Raw genomic sequence first — 17,507 nt, forward strand, 5'->3', positions numbered from 1 at the left:
CCATCCGCTATGGATAGCCAGGCATGCTTGGTCTGGTGCATTGCTCCTCCTTTAGGTACGGCTCCTTGCTGAAGTGTACGGCATCCCTGAACAAGCAAATAAAGCTTCTACAAATTCTAGGATCCAGTCCTGAAAAATGTTGCCAGATATACAGAGCTAGATATTTAAATTATTCTATTGTCATCCGCTATGGGTTTTTTTTCAGTGAAAAACAATGGTTTTGGTTGCAGAAAATATTTTCAGTTTTATGCTGCTTTGCAGAGGGAAGTGACAATGGGACATTACTGAGGGAAGAGAAGGATTGCGAGAGATATGGAAAAAACACCATGGAAAAAACACCATGGAGATCAATATTTAATCTATAATTATGGGTGTACAGTATGTACTGTGCATTTTTTAAATTTAACTTGGCTTTTACTATTACTCAGTAGGAGGGGAACAGATACTGAGAGCCCTGGATAGCAACCATAAGAAGCATGTTTAAATACACATATTTTCAGGAGATCTATGAGTATAAGAAGGAACGGATTGTAGTCTCTCTGATCTTTTTTCATGTTGGAAAATCTGAGAGCTTTACCTGGGAGATTTAATTTCAGGTAAAAGATTTTGTAAAATAACTTCCAAAGTTTATGCTGCATAGCATTGCGGCACATATGAAAAAAATGTTTGTGTCACCCTATTCTTGAATAAAGAAACAATGTGCAGATCACTTTTCACAGTGGAAATAGTGATGGTATAAAGAGTTATAAATAAATACTAAGTCAGACCTCTGAGTGGGAAAGTCCCCATCCTCTTTATTGGTTTCAGTCAGGAAGCGTGCAGGTAGCACAGACTCGAACAGTGCTAGAAGAAATTACAGTATTCCTGGCAGCTCGTATTCATCGTGAGTTTAACAATACTTTGAGTGTATGCATATACATGTCTCTGTGTGTATGTCCTCTTGCATGGGCATTTATATGCCACTTCCAGGTTTTTCTGAAGGCCTTTGAATTTAGCTGGCCAGAAAAGATTAGGCTCCAGGGGGAGGAAAATAATTTTAAGAATTTTAAAATTATATTATCAGGTATCATGTGCTTGCTAATGAAGCTTCAAAGTTATTTCCAGGGCAGAATTCTGCAGATTGCTCCAGAGAAAGAGTCCAACAGTCTATCTAAAAGACCTCATTCCATCATTAATGAGTGCTTAACCCCAGCATATTTGAACTTGGACTACATGACCAGTAGTCAATTTTCACTAACAGGTTTTTTTTTGATCCTGAAAATCTGTAGCCATGTCATCAGCTCCTTCTTAATTATACCGTATTCTTTACATCTGTCCTGCTAAATAACTCTAATTGAAATAGCACCGGCGTGAATTTTCGTAATGTTCCCCCCAAGACATCCCGAAAGTGACTCACACGAGAAAACAGACTGAAGTCACAGCTGGAAGCACGTCAAGGATCATTTCCATTTTTACATGATTAATTTGAATTTAATATCTTAAATCAAAACCTGATTAATTTAAATAAAATTTTGATGGTGCCCTGCTTCTAATATACATTGCAGTAATTAGATTCAGCTTAATGTGATTTTTTTACATAATTAAAAAAAAGAGTAAGTCAAGTGTAACAATGCAGGGTTGGTACAAATCTGTCCATATATATACATATACATACACAGACACACACACATGGGATTTTGTTGAGACGTTGCTCAGGTACAGGAAAGATCACAGCTGGAAGGCTGTGCTATAGCTCAGCTTATGGCATAGAATATACCACTTCTATTTCACTGTAATGTGAATAGCTGTTCTTTAAAAAAAAAAAAAGACAGAAAAAGCACATCTGAAATCAGATCAGTGAATAACTAAAAATATTACCAATGCAATAGCCTGGGTCAACTCATCAGTCCTAGTTCCTTTCACTTTTTAACCAACTTTTTTTCAGGAATTAGCTCTGTGTATCCTATAAGTGAACAGGTTTTTTCCAAACATCTGCAGTGTAATATTTACAGCAGCTCGTGGGCTGCTGTTTTTCGTGAGACTTACAAAAATTCTTTATAAAATAAATTGTTACTGCATTTTATAGGTGCTCCCCCTGCCTGTCTCTGATTTTATAAAATGCTCCTGTGCACTATACAAGCAATACAGTGAGCAAACAGCAGTTCGTATGTGTTAGGATCAGAAGAAGCCTGCCTGCACCACATACCTGACCCTTTACTGATGCCGGTTGTGATCAATGACTGTGGCTGAAAATGGCCAGTGCTAGCGAGTAAAACTTTGCAAGGTGCACTGCAGGTAGCACTTACAGCAGTATTTCAGATGTTTCCAGCTTCTTTGCAGGAGGAGAAACTACTGACATAGGCTGAGCAATGGGTTCACCTGCAGCTGTAGATGGAGCTTCAGTGAAGGCATGCAACAAAATGATGCAGGTAGGCCAAAATCCTAGGGAATCCACAGATGGAGTAGAACTTTTTGGTTTTGTGGACTTGGGCTTCTTTTTCAGTCACGTCTGAAGATTTATGTAAAATTTATTTTTGTTTAAGGCTAAAATATCCAATTCATTACTGTAAACTATGAATCTTTTAGGTAAAAAATAAAGTAACGCAAAAAAAAATGTTGCCTTTAAACATAGAAAAGAAAGGTAAGCACGTCCTTGTCCTAAGTGACCAAATTGCTCATCAGATTTTGCTTCAATAATTAGATCTTTCTTCAAGAAGACAGTGAAACATCAACCTGACTTTTCAGCATGGAGTAATCCCAGCATACATCAAGCCCCTTGACTTCAGTGGGACTCTCTACCAGTTTTAAAACGCTGAGCATATGCTTAGCTAGTAGTAAATCACTATTAAACAGAAGAGAATGATGGAGAGTGAAAAACTCCTTTCCTGCCTGGGGCTAACAGCTTTCAGGGAGGTGCATGCACTGTTCATCCTTTTATGAAGGCAAGTAAAACCATTCAGGTGTATTATTTGATAACATCCAGCTTTCAAAAAGCCTTTATATACACTATGTTATAAATATTGCGTAATGGGACACAGTTAATTTTTAATTTTAATATTTATTTGAAAGAAAATTCCTCCTTGTTGGTGAAGCTGGTGGATCTTTGCTGGTAATTCAGATATATCAGATGGTCTGGACATCCTCCCTGTCTTAAAAAAAACACAGAACAAAACAAAGAAAAAAACTGCAACAGGCAACAGGTTCAAGTCAGTATTCAGCCAGTAAGGTCAGGTCAAATGCTTCTCAACAGAAATGAGAAAAAGCCCACAATAGAAATTGAAGAACTGGGCAAAAATAAACCAAACCTTAGTCAAAAAACAGGCAGAGAGAAGGAAGGCAAACTGATATACAAAGTCATGAACCAGATTTAGCTGCTGAAAAAATGCTACATATAGTGATTTACAACAGTTGTGTCTATTTTTCAGGCTCTTAACTATCTCTTCACATCATTGAAATTGTCAAAATTCTCATTCTCATGCAGCATCGGACCCTCACAAAGTCACTGTCACAGCAAGGGCTCCTATGCCATCATGCTTGGTCTCCTCAAATTTACCAGCATATTACCTATGGATCACTGGAAATGTATAGACACAAATTAAACTTCTTCAGTTTAACCAATCAGCCCTCCAAGGGTGTTAGTTCTGTGGATTATGTAGACAGAAGCCAGTGAAGTTGAATACCGATTCCAAGGAACTTGCTTATTTATTATTCATCACAGACAAGTAATAATAATAAAATGCCACTTTTTATCTTAGAGCTAAAACTTTTGATGACAATCAACTTTTTTTTTTCCCCTTCTAAATTTAGGCTTCTCTCGCCATCATCAACTACAATATGGTCCAAAAATAGCAGCATAGTTACTATCTGGGGAGAAGCTACTTTACTGCTTATATTCTTATTCCAAAGTTAAAGACAAAACAAAATTAATCGGGAAGGGTTATCTATAATGAATCACCATTCATTTCAGAAAAAAATATCTTTGCCAGCAGCAGAAGGAAAGTATTTTCAAGCAGTTACATTAGACTATAGACTCCAAGGAGAAGATTACAGATCTTCCATATTCAGCAGCATGAATCAAAACTCTTAGGAACTAGTCTAACTTTCTTTTTTTTGATTGCAAGGCAGCAGGGATTGTTTTTTGTATAGGCTATGATTTAGATGGCTAATTGAAAGTAAGCAGTGGTGAGCTGCTTCCTTGGTAAAATATTACCAAGACAATCTTATCTGAGTTTACAGAGTTATTTTCAATTTGTAAATGCTGTATTCATTTCTACCAGATAAAACACCGTTAAAAATCCTAGACCCAGACATGACTGGATTGCTGTTGCTACCGCTCTGCACTGTTTCACCCCACACAAATGCCTTCCACCCCACAGATATATATAAACTTTGTCTCCCTATGAATAGTTTTACTATTTAAAAAAACCTCAATCCATTTTATGATAAATAAATTTAATGATATACTGAATCCTCATAACTTTGAGTTGATGTCATCCTGCCAGTTACCTGCTCTGCAAGAGAGTCTCCCTCATTAGAGCCTACACCTTTTAGAATCTCACCTTTGCAAATTTATCCCTTGCCTATAACACGAAGAAAATCCTGGGCTTTGTTTCACCATTATAATAGATGTAAATTAGTGTTTTGCCATTGTTTGTTGCTGTAATCATAGAGGCAAGTATATATTCCTAACAGCTATCTTATTTTCAATTTGCAAAGCATACTGTGCTTAATCCCATGAGGCAGCCTGTGGTTCTAGATATGAATTTAGAAAGGTAATTAGACCAGTGTGGGGGGTTGTCCCTGAGACAGAAAAAGCAGGCTCCTGCCAGGTCCAGAGGGGTCTTTAAGAGGTCCCAGGCTGGTCACGGTTCTTGTCCTAGTCTATTACTTGTTTCCATTGTGTGAAACAGCTTATTTGTTCATGTAAATTTAAATCATGTTGATACTAGTGGCAGGGATTTTGTTGCTTTTCTTTTTTTCTTTTAATCTAGAAAGGTCACAGAGTTGTTTTTTGGTGACTGGCAACAAGCTATTTTTTTCCCAATGATCTCTGCATTTTTACAGTCAAATAGATAGTAAAAGAGACATATTGATAAAAGTTTTAATGTATCTCTGGTGGGTGGCAGTAATTTTAAATATCATACAATCATCATTAAGTCATCTATGTAAATGAAAAGTACTTGGCAACTCTTTGTATGGCAAGAAATAGCACTGGTTTCTCTGCATCTCTGCTTTCTTTCTCTCTTTCTTCTTTTTCCCTTTTGCTGGCTGTAGCATAGTGCACATTGTACAGATGAACTATTTCCTTTAGGGTTTTGTGAAGACTTTCTGTAGAGAGGATCACACACCTGTGTGAGACAGCGTGTGATATGTAAACAGTGATGGGACAAGGTTAAATTAATCTCTCATGAAAAATGCCCAAAGGAATTCCTATAAGCTGAAATCAATGATGTGGTGTATTGGTGAGTTTTAAAAAAATTGGGGAGAGATATGGATTTATGTGGGTTTGGATTAGGCGGGTTGTTACCCCATCCCCAGTCTCACCATTTGAAATCTAGATCCGGATCTGAGTTTTGAGGCTTAAGCCCAGGTCTAGTTTGCATCATGTGAATCTCAATTTCAGTTGATGACTGGTTTCGAGCGAGACCATAAATCTCTCCTTAAAGGGAAGGGAGGGTAAGGATTCAATCACTCACCCAGATTTTACTTTCAAAAATTGACATCTTAGACTGAGCACTTTCTGAGCAGGAAAAATGGAGGCAGTTTGAGCTAAACTGTTTTTGTTTGCCCAGATGTCTGACAATACTTGAGGGCCGGATTCTGCCCTCAAGCCACTTTGGTAGGCAGTGTGAGCACTCACTCTTGGGAAGATTCTGTCCCTAAATGTTCTCACTTTTCAACACATTGTTACCCTCCCACATATCTATTCAGGCAGAAAAACAGAATGGTGAACCTCCCCCAGGGGTTTTTAATGCAAGTCTGTTGAATCACATTCTCCCCCTGCTTTTGATTGAGTTAGGGGTATAGGATTCAGTTTGAAGGTGATAAAGATGCCAGGAATGTATGAGGAAAATCCTGTTCCCAGGCCAGTAGACAGCGCATAAACTCTATCCCCATGTCTGTGCACAGAGGCTGTCTCTAAACCTCCAGAGGCAACTAGCTAGTAGGAAACATTAGGCTCAGGGACTTAAATAGATGGTTGCAGAGCCAGTTGGCTCAGCGTGTTGCTGTCTACTGGGCTGTGTCTGCATCTGTAGCTTCCCTGATGGGAGTCTGGGAGTGCACAAAGCTAGCCAAGGCTGCTATGAACAACTTCAGTGCATCTACTTCTTTGCACATGGCTAAGGCCACCAGTAGGCATGGTAGCACAGGATTTACATCATTCCCTAGCTGCTTATCTCGTTCTTTGCCCACTGTCTCTTTTTGAGCAGAGCCTTTCCAGGAAGGAGGGTCCCATGTGTACCTGTAGTCCAAGCCTACATTTCCATACACAACATGAACTCTGCAGGCTTATTCTGAGCTGGAGTTCTCTTGAGGCTTTACACCACTCTCTCCTGGCAGGAAAGTAAGGTGGCACCACAACTTCTACTTTCTTACAGAACCTTCCTTGAAGCTTTCATTGAGGATCACTTCCCGTAAACACCTCCCAAGCATGCTTATTAAAGAAATTAGAAACTATGGTGCATCAGGGCAGACATTTGTTTTAATTGAATTGAATTATTTATTTATTGAAAGCCCGTATTGTTCATAATGCCTAGGGCGCCAGTCTCCTTTTGCTAGATTTTTACCGATGAAAGCAACATTCATCTTAAGGGAGATATTCCTGACATTTGCCCAGTAATCAAGAATAGAATAGGGCTCCACGCAGCTAGCAAACACTGGTGACAAGAACCCTGCATGAAACTACAGTACAATTTGAGTAGATTCAAGTTGTAATGCAGCTGAAATCCAGGTCAGTGGCTTTGTGAGGGCTATAACCAGTCCCAGTAGAAATTACAAGAAATTTAGATCACGATATAAGCTTATTTTTTATATTTGTTCCCACAGATAAAGTAAAAATTAATATACAGAAAAGCAAAATGCCCAGCTCAATATGTGACCTGAGAACTGGTAAAACTGAGTTCTAGTAAGCCTGAGGTCTGAAAATGCAAAAGGCTTACTCAGGAATAGGTGAAACCAGACTAGTTCATTAAGTCAGAATTGGAGAGAGGTGATATCTCTGGTAACTGGTTCAGAAACCCCAAGGTTTTTTTACAAATTCACTAAGACTTAACTGTCAGGGGTCAGCATGAATTTGCCCCACGCAGAGGGGCCCCCACCCAAGCATGTTAAATGGCTTGCCTCAAAAAAGTTGTCATCTGCTCTCGACTCCCCCTACATTAAGGAGATTTCAGCATAGATTCACCAAAATTTGCCTGCACACTTCAGACACCAATAGCACCCCAATTGCAAGGTCAGGCTTTTGCTTCCTTTTCAGCAATGGTCACAGCTAGACAAAACCATAAGTAGTAATATGAAATAACCCTCAAATTCTGTCCCTTATTCCCCATAGTTGTAGCAGGTCACCATCATACTCATCACTAACAATCCAGCTGCCCTCAGAGATGTTCAGAACGTATCTGGATGAGGCTGACTGTTGGCTTCCCCTATTCCAAACCAGATGGGCTGATCCTAAAAAGGCAAAGGTAGAAAGCAGGCTACTGAGTAGCACTGTAGCACTTTGTTCCCTCCTTACACTGTATTAAGGCTGGCTAAAGAAGCAGTCTCAGAAGTTAGGAAATCCCCAAACAATGTAATCAATCCTTCCATGCCTGTGGTGAGCAATAAAAGTTTATATGAAACCTACGGCACTTCACACTGAATGGCTGAAAAATAGCACACATTTATCAGAACGCCTGAAAACACACCCCATTTTGGTAGAGCAAAGCAATCAGTGAAGCCATTCTTCACCTAAAAGATTTCCATTCTGTTTTGCTAACACACTATATTCAGTATTGATGTGTCTCTGCGTACAGTAAAGAGCAGACTCTGCAGTACTGGGACAGCTCATTCACATGACAGTGATATCGCAGTCATGCATTGCTCTTGCTTCACAGTGTGACTGGAGTTCCTTTATTAAAGCAGCACCCAGCAGTGCTAACAGACTAAAGGAGCTTGTCAGTGTTTCCCCTAGAGGACTTCATTTTTTAAGGGGCTTTAAATCTGGCTGTTTTATCATGGGCCACAGGTCCATAAAGGCATGCTAAAAGGATTAAGTGAAGGTGTACCCTCTAATAGCCCTAATCTAATAATTGTGGATGGGACTGTATTGCAGAATGCAGCCAAGTTTGTGGGATTTCCCTGAACAGCAGTGCCAATTGCTGTGCTTGGCGACAGAGCACTGGGCTGGGCAGGATGCTGGTGTGGCCCAGATGCGCTTTCTTACATTCTTCCATAAGGAGCTGCGAATCACATTGGAACCAGATCCACATTCAGAATATCAACGTATCAACACCATATCAACATTCAGAATAGCTTTCAATCTCTGAATTTCTCCATTAGAAACATCTATAAAATTCAACTAAGGAGCTTCACACCCTCTCTATGAATTTCTTTAGGATCTATCCTTGCTTTTAGGATCAGTGCTAGTCAACCTGCAAAAGGAAGAGTTCAGGGTTAGAATGAGCAAAGGTATCAACTGAGTTTGGGATACTGGCATATAAATCTCATATCATTAGTCTTTCCTACCAGATTTTTCCAGCTTCTAGTCAGAATTATCACCAAAAAAGTCACATTTCATGGTATATTTGCTTTTAGGATTCTGCTTAGTATCTAAAAGTAATAAAGGTGGTGAAAATGGAAAACAATTTTTCAGATAGTTAACTGAGCACATCAAAAACTTTAAAAGCTTCATTCAAGATAAGCTTTCAAAAAAAACACCAAACAGCTCGAGAGTTCTCTTTATAATAAATCCATGGCCACTTTCGAACTTCACAGTTCTCACTGTCCTGTACACAACTCCCACTCAGTACATCACAGCAACAGTACAGATGGAGTTGTGATCTTCTTTACTCCAAAAGCACAGTCTTGTAGCTAAAGAAGGATATCTGTTAGCAGCTCAGGGTCTATACCACAGAGCTGAGCAATTCTCAGTAAGGTAATACATCCCAATTAGACAGGCAGTCCCATTCTCTGCTCTTCTCTGCCGCACTCTTTCTCCATCAAGAAGGTTCTCCACATGCAAAGCACTCAGCCTTCACTGTTGTTTTTACATAAAATTGATTTAAATGAGTAGAGTCGTTTATCATTGAGCTAAAGAGCAGCATAGAAGTTGGTAGCTTTGCAGGCTTTTTACTTTGCACTACTCCAATTAAAAATAAAAATGTTAAAATTTCCAAAAGGGCATTTTAAAGCCTATTAATTGACAATGCAGAGAGTTGAGACTTGTTACACTGATGGGGAAGACAGGAGGGGGAAAGTCAGCAAATTAGAAGACACAGCTTTTACCTCTTCTGCAGCCATGTTCTACTTGTGGTTTTGGCGCTGGCCAGAGCAGCAGTAAAACCTGGAGGTGCTCATGCAACTTTGCTATTTATAATAGCTGAGCACCTCACAATCTTAATGTGATTAATGAATATCCTTAGGCCATCTGGGTAAGGAAGAGCATCTATTATCTGTATTTTAGACATGGGAAATGAAGGCCTAGAAGCCTACATCTCAAAAGTACTTAGACACCTAATTTGTTTCAAATACTTTTTAGGATTTGGGCCAGAGAGACTGAGGCATGGGTATATTACCTGGCATGGGTATTATGAGCAGAGAGTCTGCGATGTATGGGTTTGTATCTGTGCTAATATATTTTGCTTTTTGGTTTGTTGAGATTCTGTTATTTTCTTCAGGACCTGTGTCATACCATTTAGGCAAAAAACCCTCAAAGGAATGTCGGGGGTCCTACAGGATGGCTGCAACAAAGCAGGCACTGAAACCAAACTTCCTCAGGCCAGACTACCCAACGGACCATCTTCTCAAAAATGTCCTCTTCTGCTGCTACCAGAAGAAATTTTTAGTTTTGGTACAAAACGTTTTGGGATTGCAATTAAAATTCTCATAAAAACCCATGAAAACCCAAAATTAATAGTTGCTCACTTTGGTGTTGAAACCAATCCCTGAAAACATTGTGAACGGTAACTTGGACTTTAACTATCTATCACATGTTAATATTTCTGCCAGGGAAAAAGTGGACAATCCAGAAGGGTGAGGGGAAGGAAATGTCCAACGGTTCACAGCTGTCATTCACTCAGTGCATGCTCTGTGCTGTTTTTTGAGCCATTTCTGGCTTCCCATTCCACAGCCACTAGGAGGTGTACTTAATACATAGGCACATAGAGGTGGAAACCTCAACACCTAGTGAAGAAGGAGTCATGTCCAACATGGGGGGGCATGACAATTAAAGACGAAGCATGCCAGCTAGTGAATTAGTGGAGCAGCTCATAGTGAGTAAGCTGCTGTTGTTACTGCATAGGTTTGGGCAGATCTGTGGCTATCCTCATTTAAACTGGATGCCAAAAACAGTCTCTGGCTACCTCAGGGTGGTGAGGAGTATAGAGGCAATTCATCATCCTTCCTCCTCACTTCATAGACGATCAGACAAACATGAGGATTAAACTGCATATATACAGACACTTTCTGTAAAATGAGTATGGGAAGAACAGCGTTCCCTGGAGAATATGACTGCAGCCTGACTATTTATGCCTGGTAGGCACATTGCTCCTTAATTTTAACAACACAAGGAATAACAACATTAAAAAAAAAAAAAAAATGGACAGGCAGATGTTGAAGAATTTTCTGAGAACTGCAGTAAAAATTCTAGCTACCACAACAACTCAGTCTATGTAACCATACTGCCATGCCTATACATCAAAATATAACTGGAAGCCTTTCTTCGTCACCTTTTTGACATATGTGCTTAAGTACATAAGCGCACAACCCTGCTTATCTGGGGGATGGAAGGAAAGATGGGGCTTTCTGTTACCTGTAACACTTCAGAAATCTCAAAGGTAGAGCATCTATCTTGTTCTAAGGAGTGATAACTTGCTGATTAATTGACTATTCTCCTGTGCTGCTGTTTTCTCTCTGCTTCACTATATGCCTTATAGGAAAAAACAGCTGCCAAGGAACATAGGCAATCAGTGTCCCTATGTTCTAATTGTGATAATTGTGCACGGAAATCTATTTCAGATTGGATTTTTTTGATGTTTCTATGCTTGTCTTTTTTTTCCTTTTTTTTTTTTCCTTTGCTGTGTGCACTGGGAAAGAGTGGCTAAGGAATATGTTGGTTTGCATTTCTTTTTGAGCATATACCGACTGTACTAAGAGTTAAACATGAAAAAGAATGAAAATAAGCACGAAAGACAACATCCGTTCTCATTTCAATTTCCTGGAAGGAAAGTGCGGTTGGGCAGATGGTGCTTTTTTGTTTTACTAAACTGAATGATCAGATGTAAATAATATACACTATATAGACTATAAAGATCGTTGAAGGTGAGATTTCCATGTGCAGAGAATTGCTATATCGTAGAGAGTTTCTCACTCCTTAGTGATATGTCAAGTCTTTTTTTTTCTAGCTTCTTAATTTTTTTTGATGCTTCAGCTTGCTTACTGCACCCTCTACCTGCCTAGTCATATTTGTTTCAACCACTGTATTTCAGAGGGTTGAGCTGTTTATACATTAATTCAGGTCCCTTCCATGAAGAGCCATGATATTGGGTCTCTGGTTGAACGGACAGAGGAGAGTGGCTGGTAATTTGGCATCACGTGAGTCTCAATATTTCTGTGTTGCTATCTTTCTTCATGCCCTGGCTTTATTGTGTGTTATAAGAATCTGTTTTCTTTGTTGTTATCCAATGTGACTTTTACACCTTTGGAGCTCTTCTTTAATTTGCTTTCCAAGCTGGAACATTAAACATTCCTAAGGCAGAGCAGCGTTTGTGTTCTCTGGTAATTACAAAAGGCCCTTACCAAAGGAAAAAAAAAACCTTTTCTAAAATGTGCATGACTAAACTTGGCTCAAAAAGGTCATAATGCTGTCTTCCTGACTGAAAGAGCAGAAAAAGACATTGTGCTATGACTCTGCAAAGAAATAATACTTTGGTTTCATTCTCAGCCAGATCAAAATGTGTACTCTTCTTTATCCCTCATGTCCTCCATTAGCTTAGTGGGACTCAGTCAGAGGATACGTTCATGTTTACACTACATGAACACCTCTAACAGTAGTGGCAAACTAAAAACACTACTGTGGACATCTTAGTAGGTTATTATCTCTCTGAACCCTCCTGGTCCCGAGTGACCGGCCTGGCTGAACAAAGAGCTTTGGCTGGAACTCAGGAAAAAAAGGAGAGTTTATGACCTTTGGAAAAAGGGGGAGGCAACTCAGGAGGACTACGAGGATGTCGTGAGGTTATGCAGGGAGAAAATTAGAAGGGCCGAAGCCCAACTAGAAATTTATCTGGCTACTGCTGTAAAAGACAATAAAAAATGTTTCTATAAATACATTAGCAACAAAAGAAGGGCTAAGGAGAATCTCCATCCTTTATTGGATGCAAGGGGAAATACAGTGACAAAGGATGAGGAAAAGGCTGAGGTACTTAATGCCTTCTTTGCCTCAGTCTTTAATAGTAAGACCAGTTGTTCTCAGGGTACCCAGCCCCCCAAGCTGGAAGACAGGGACAGGGAGCAGAATGAAGACCCCATAATCCAAGGGGAAATGGTTAGCAACCTGCTACACCACTTACACACACACAAGTCTATAGGGCCGGATGGGATCCACCCAAGGGTACTGAAGGAGCTGGTGGAAGTGCTCACCAAGCCACTTTCCATCATTTATCAGCAGTCCTGGCTAACCAGGGAGGTCCCAGTTGACTGGAGGTTAGCAAATGTGACGCCCATCTACAAGAAAGGCCAGAAGGAGGATCTGGGGAACTACAGGCCTGCCAGCCTGATCTCAGTGCTGGGGAAGGTTATGGAGCAGATCATCCTGAGTGCCATCACACGGCATGTACAGGACAACCAGGTGATCAGGCCCAGTCAGCATGGGTTTATGAAAGGCAGGTCCTGCTTGACTAACCTGATCTCCTTCTATGACAAGGTGACCCACTTAGTGGATGAGGGAAAGGCTGTGGATGTTGTCTGCCTAGACTTTAGTAAAGCTTTTGACACCATTCCCCACAGCATTCTCCTGGAGAAACTGGCTGCTCATGGCTTGGGTGGATGTACTCTTCGCTGGGTAAAAACTGGCTGGATGGCTGGGCCCAAAGAGTGGTGGTGAACGGAGTTAAATCCAGTTGGTGGCCAGTCACAAGTGGTGTTCCCCAGGGTTCAGTATTGGGGCCAGTTCTGTTTAATATCTTTATCAATGATCTGGACAAGTGTATCCAGTGCACCCTCAGTAAGTTTGCAGATGACACCAAGCTGGGCAGGAGTGTTGATCTGCCTGAGGGTAGGAAGGCTCTACAGAGGGATCTGGACACGCTGGATCGATGGGCCGATGCCAATTGTATGAGGTTCAACAAGGCTAAGCGTCAGGTCCTGCACTTGGGTCACAACAACCTCACGCAACGTTACGGGCTTGGGGAAGAGTGGCTGAAAAGCTGCCCAGTGGAAAAGGACCTGGGGGTGTTGGTCGACAGCCGGCTGAATATGAGCCGGCAGTGTGCCCAGGTGGCCAAGAAGGCCAATAGCATCCTGGCTTGTATCAGAAATAGTGTGGCCAGCAGGACTAGGGAAGTGACCCTCCCCCTGTACTCGGCACTGGTGAGGCCGCACCTCGAATACTGTGTTCAGTTTTGGGCCCCTCACTACAAGAAAGACATTGAGGTGCTGGAGCATGTCCAAAGAAGGGCAACGAAGCTGGTGAAGGGTCTAGAGAACAAGTCTTACGAGGAGTGGCCGAGGCAATTGGGGTTGTTTAGCCTGGAGAAAAGGAGGCTGAGGGGAGACCTTATTGCTCTCTACAACTACCTGAAAGGAGGTTGTAGCAAGGTGGGTGTTGGTCTCTTCTCCCAAGTAACAAGCGATGGGACAAGAGGAAACAGCCTCAAGTTGCGCCAGGGAGGTTTAGATTGGATATTAGGAAAAATTTCTTCACCGAAAGGGTTGTCAAGCATTGGAACAGGCTGCCCAGGGAAGTGGTTGAGTCACCAGCCCTGGAGGTATTTAAAAGACGTGTAGATGTGGTGCTTAGGGACATGGTTTAGTGATGGACTTGGCAGTGTTAGGTTAACGGTTGGACTCAATGACCTTAAAGGTCTTTTCCAACCTAAACGATTCTATGATTCTATGACATTGCAAACATAATCCCTGTGGCCACCAAAAGTTTTATTTAACACTCCAACTTTCCTGACTAACCTTAAAATGGGCACAGTAGAGGAGGAGAAAAAGATGTTTTCTCACTGAAAGAACAGCACTGTAATTCTCAGGAGAAATGACTCATACAAAAATATGGAAATTACATATCAAATCAGAATGACCAGATCTGGGGAAATAAGAAGACATAGCCACTGCTAAAAGTCCTCTAAAAAATAAGAGACTGAGGCAAACCAGAGGATTGGATTAAACTAAAACTGACTTTGTAAAATTCATTAAGAATTAAAAGTACTAGGCTACAAAGAGACACTAGTTAGGTTTTTATAAAAATGGCAAAGTTGAATATAAAGTATAAGATGGATTGTCCTTTTGGTTTTTCAGTGTGTCTTGATGGAAAAATTCTGCTTATTAACCTGGGAGACCTGCTGACATTTGTCAGAATTTCATAGTGAGTTTGTTATTGTTTTACATTCATATCTACTGGAGTCAAGTGATTTCACAAGAATTTCAGCTCTCTTTAGAAAATAAAATGTTTCTCGCACGCATTGCACAAATAAAACTTGAAAGTTTGGTGAAAACAACCTCTAAAATCTAAAAAACCCAACACTGTAAACAAAGACATATATCTTACTTTTTAAAGCCAGTCCTATGTTTCAGAGGCCTTACACATTTTTAGGGTGCTTGATCTTGTCAGTGCAGGGAGTATGAAAAGGAGGACCAAAGCATGCTAGTGATGTTACTTCAGTATTATCAAGAAAATGAAAGAAATAACAGAGAAAACTGAAAATCCTCCACTTTTAGTCTGAAGCTGTACTGTAAACATGAATGAATTAGTGCTCGGCGCAAACATGCCACTGGAACTATGATTTTATAGGGGAGAATTTTTAACTTTAAATACTAAATGAGAAATAAATTAGAACAAAAATAAAGAGGAAAGACTTCAGCTTGCAGAACCTCCTGCCTCATAACTTTCTAAAAGTTTGAAAATTTCAGAAAATTACATTTGTCTCCTCAGTTGCTCATAGACAGCTCAGTAATAAATAAATAAAGGAAGAAATCAAATAAATGAAGGCTCCAAAAACAGTTTTTAGCAGCTGAGAAAGAAATGTCGAAGCCCAGGCACTTCAGCTCAACTGCTGTCTTGCATCTACCAAGTGGTTTTGGTGCACTACAGATGGGGTAACTTTGCTGGTGGACATGTGCTGCTGACGGGTATTGCAAGAAGGAAGTGGCGCTGAGGCGCAAGCGGCATGGACAGACGTTCAAAGCAGAGCAGCAGCTTCCCATAAGCAGGCAGGGTTTCAGTCGGTTGCTCACTCAGTTTCCCACAGTTAAAAGCTGACGAGCTTGAAACGGTTTGGGGCCGATAAGGCAAGCTGTAGTTAAAAAGGAAGGAAAGGCTTTAAACACCTGGGGCCAAACCTCTATCTGCCGTTGATCTCAACTGGAATAAAACAATATGCGCAAGCCCACGATTTGACTCCCGGCCTCTCACATGCGTTCTGAAACCCATAGAAATTGACCATCGGGTATTTTTGGCTTTCCTTAGAGACATCCCTACAAAAACCCCACAAACATCGCTGTCCTTATGGACAAACACTTCGGTGCTTGCAAGATATAACTCTATGGGTAAATAAAGCATTAGCACACACACTCACAGACACATAATTATGGATAGTACTTTAAACTGAAGAAGTCAGAGACCATTTGAAAATAAGAGACCAATCTCAGGTTAAATTATAAAGTTACCAAAAAAAATGGAGGCGATGTACAGGCCCTGACAAGCAGCTGAGAGTAAAACCTGTTGAACTAGTCAGACACCGAATGTCCTGTGGCACCGGAAAGTAAAAAATCTCATATCTGATTTTTCTTTCTCTTGAAAGAAGCACTTCATCATGCAAACCCAATTCTTTGTTTGGTGAGTGGGCCTGGACTGCCACTGTTCATTACTACAGGAGCTGATGTAGAAATCAACACACTAACGCCTTTCATCTCTTGTATTATAAGAATTCAAATTCAATTTTTATTTTACAGCACAGCCACACAATACCTCACAGTATGATTCTTGGTTGCCTCCATCCGTTAACAATACCCTTGAAAAGAGATATAGAACATAAAAATAAAACCCTCTTTTTCCCCCCAGTAGTTTGTTTCATCTTACAAACAATAGCAATTCACCATTTAAAACACACAGTAATAGTAAGTAGAGTCGATTGAACACTGTGCTCTTCCTAAAAGTTTTTTTTCCTTTTGAGCACTGGCGTAGTTAGCTGTTCCACAAAATCTGGGGTCTACAAGTTTTGGCCAATTGACACTTTTGCCAATAATGCACTAATATGCTGAGAGCCTTTCTTAACTCACGTACAGTGGACTATGTTGCTTTTTCTTCTGTCCTCCTTGGGAGTGCAGCATCAGACCACAGGGACCCTCAGCCCTACTGTGTTTTACCATGGGCTGTGTGGCCTGATAGTCACAAAGCTCTAACTAGTGCTGGCTGACTTCTTAGTTATCAAGCTTTGGCTTGTATGTCTGCATAGTGCTTTTCAATGTTTTGAATTTGAGGGTTTGAATATAGCATATGCATGTGGTTAAGTGTTAAAGCAGTACTAATACAGATACATTAACTTTCTACACATTGACTTTTAAAATTCCATGGTCATCATTCCTCTGCTTCTGCATATGCACCTGACTCCCAGCAACTGGAGGTTAGTTCTGTGGTCAAGAGACTGTTTCATAAAGTCCCTTAAGGGGACAGGTGGCCCAGTGGATGTTCAGTTTGGTTTAAAAGCAACAAAATCCCATCAGTCTCAGCAGTGATCAGAGCAACAGAGGAAACAGAGCAATGCATGAAGTGTAGGGATGGAGATATCCAAAGTAATCTGACTAGTTTATATTAAGAAAGGATTTGACAGACCTGCTGGGTTCCTACTTAATGCCAATCAAGCCTGAAAGGGACCACTTGAGCTCAGGTATTTATCTCAAACTGATTTGAATTATTCTCACTTCTTGATTTGGAGAGTCCAGAATAAAATACCATGAAGAGAGTGTGTTGACATTTTCTACATAAAACAAAATTAAAACCATTCAAGTCAAGGAAATACACAGTATGAGTGATATTAGAATCAGGCCCTTTGAATTTGACAACAGAAATAGAACTTCATCAGGGCTGTGTGTTCTCAGAAAGTCTT

Source organism: Gymnogyps californianus, chromosome 5, assembly GCF_018139145.2.
Source record: "Gymnogyps californianus isolate 813 chromosome 5, ASM1813914v2, whole genome shotgun sequence".
Classification (NCBI taxonomy): domain Eukaryota; kingdom Metazoa; phylum Chordata; class Aves; order Accipitriformes; family Cathartidae; genus Gymnogyps; species Gymnogyps californianus.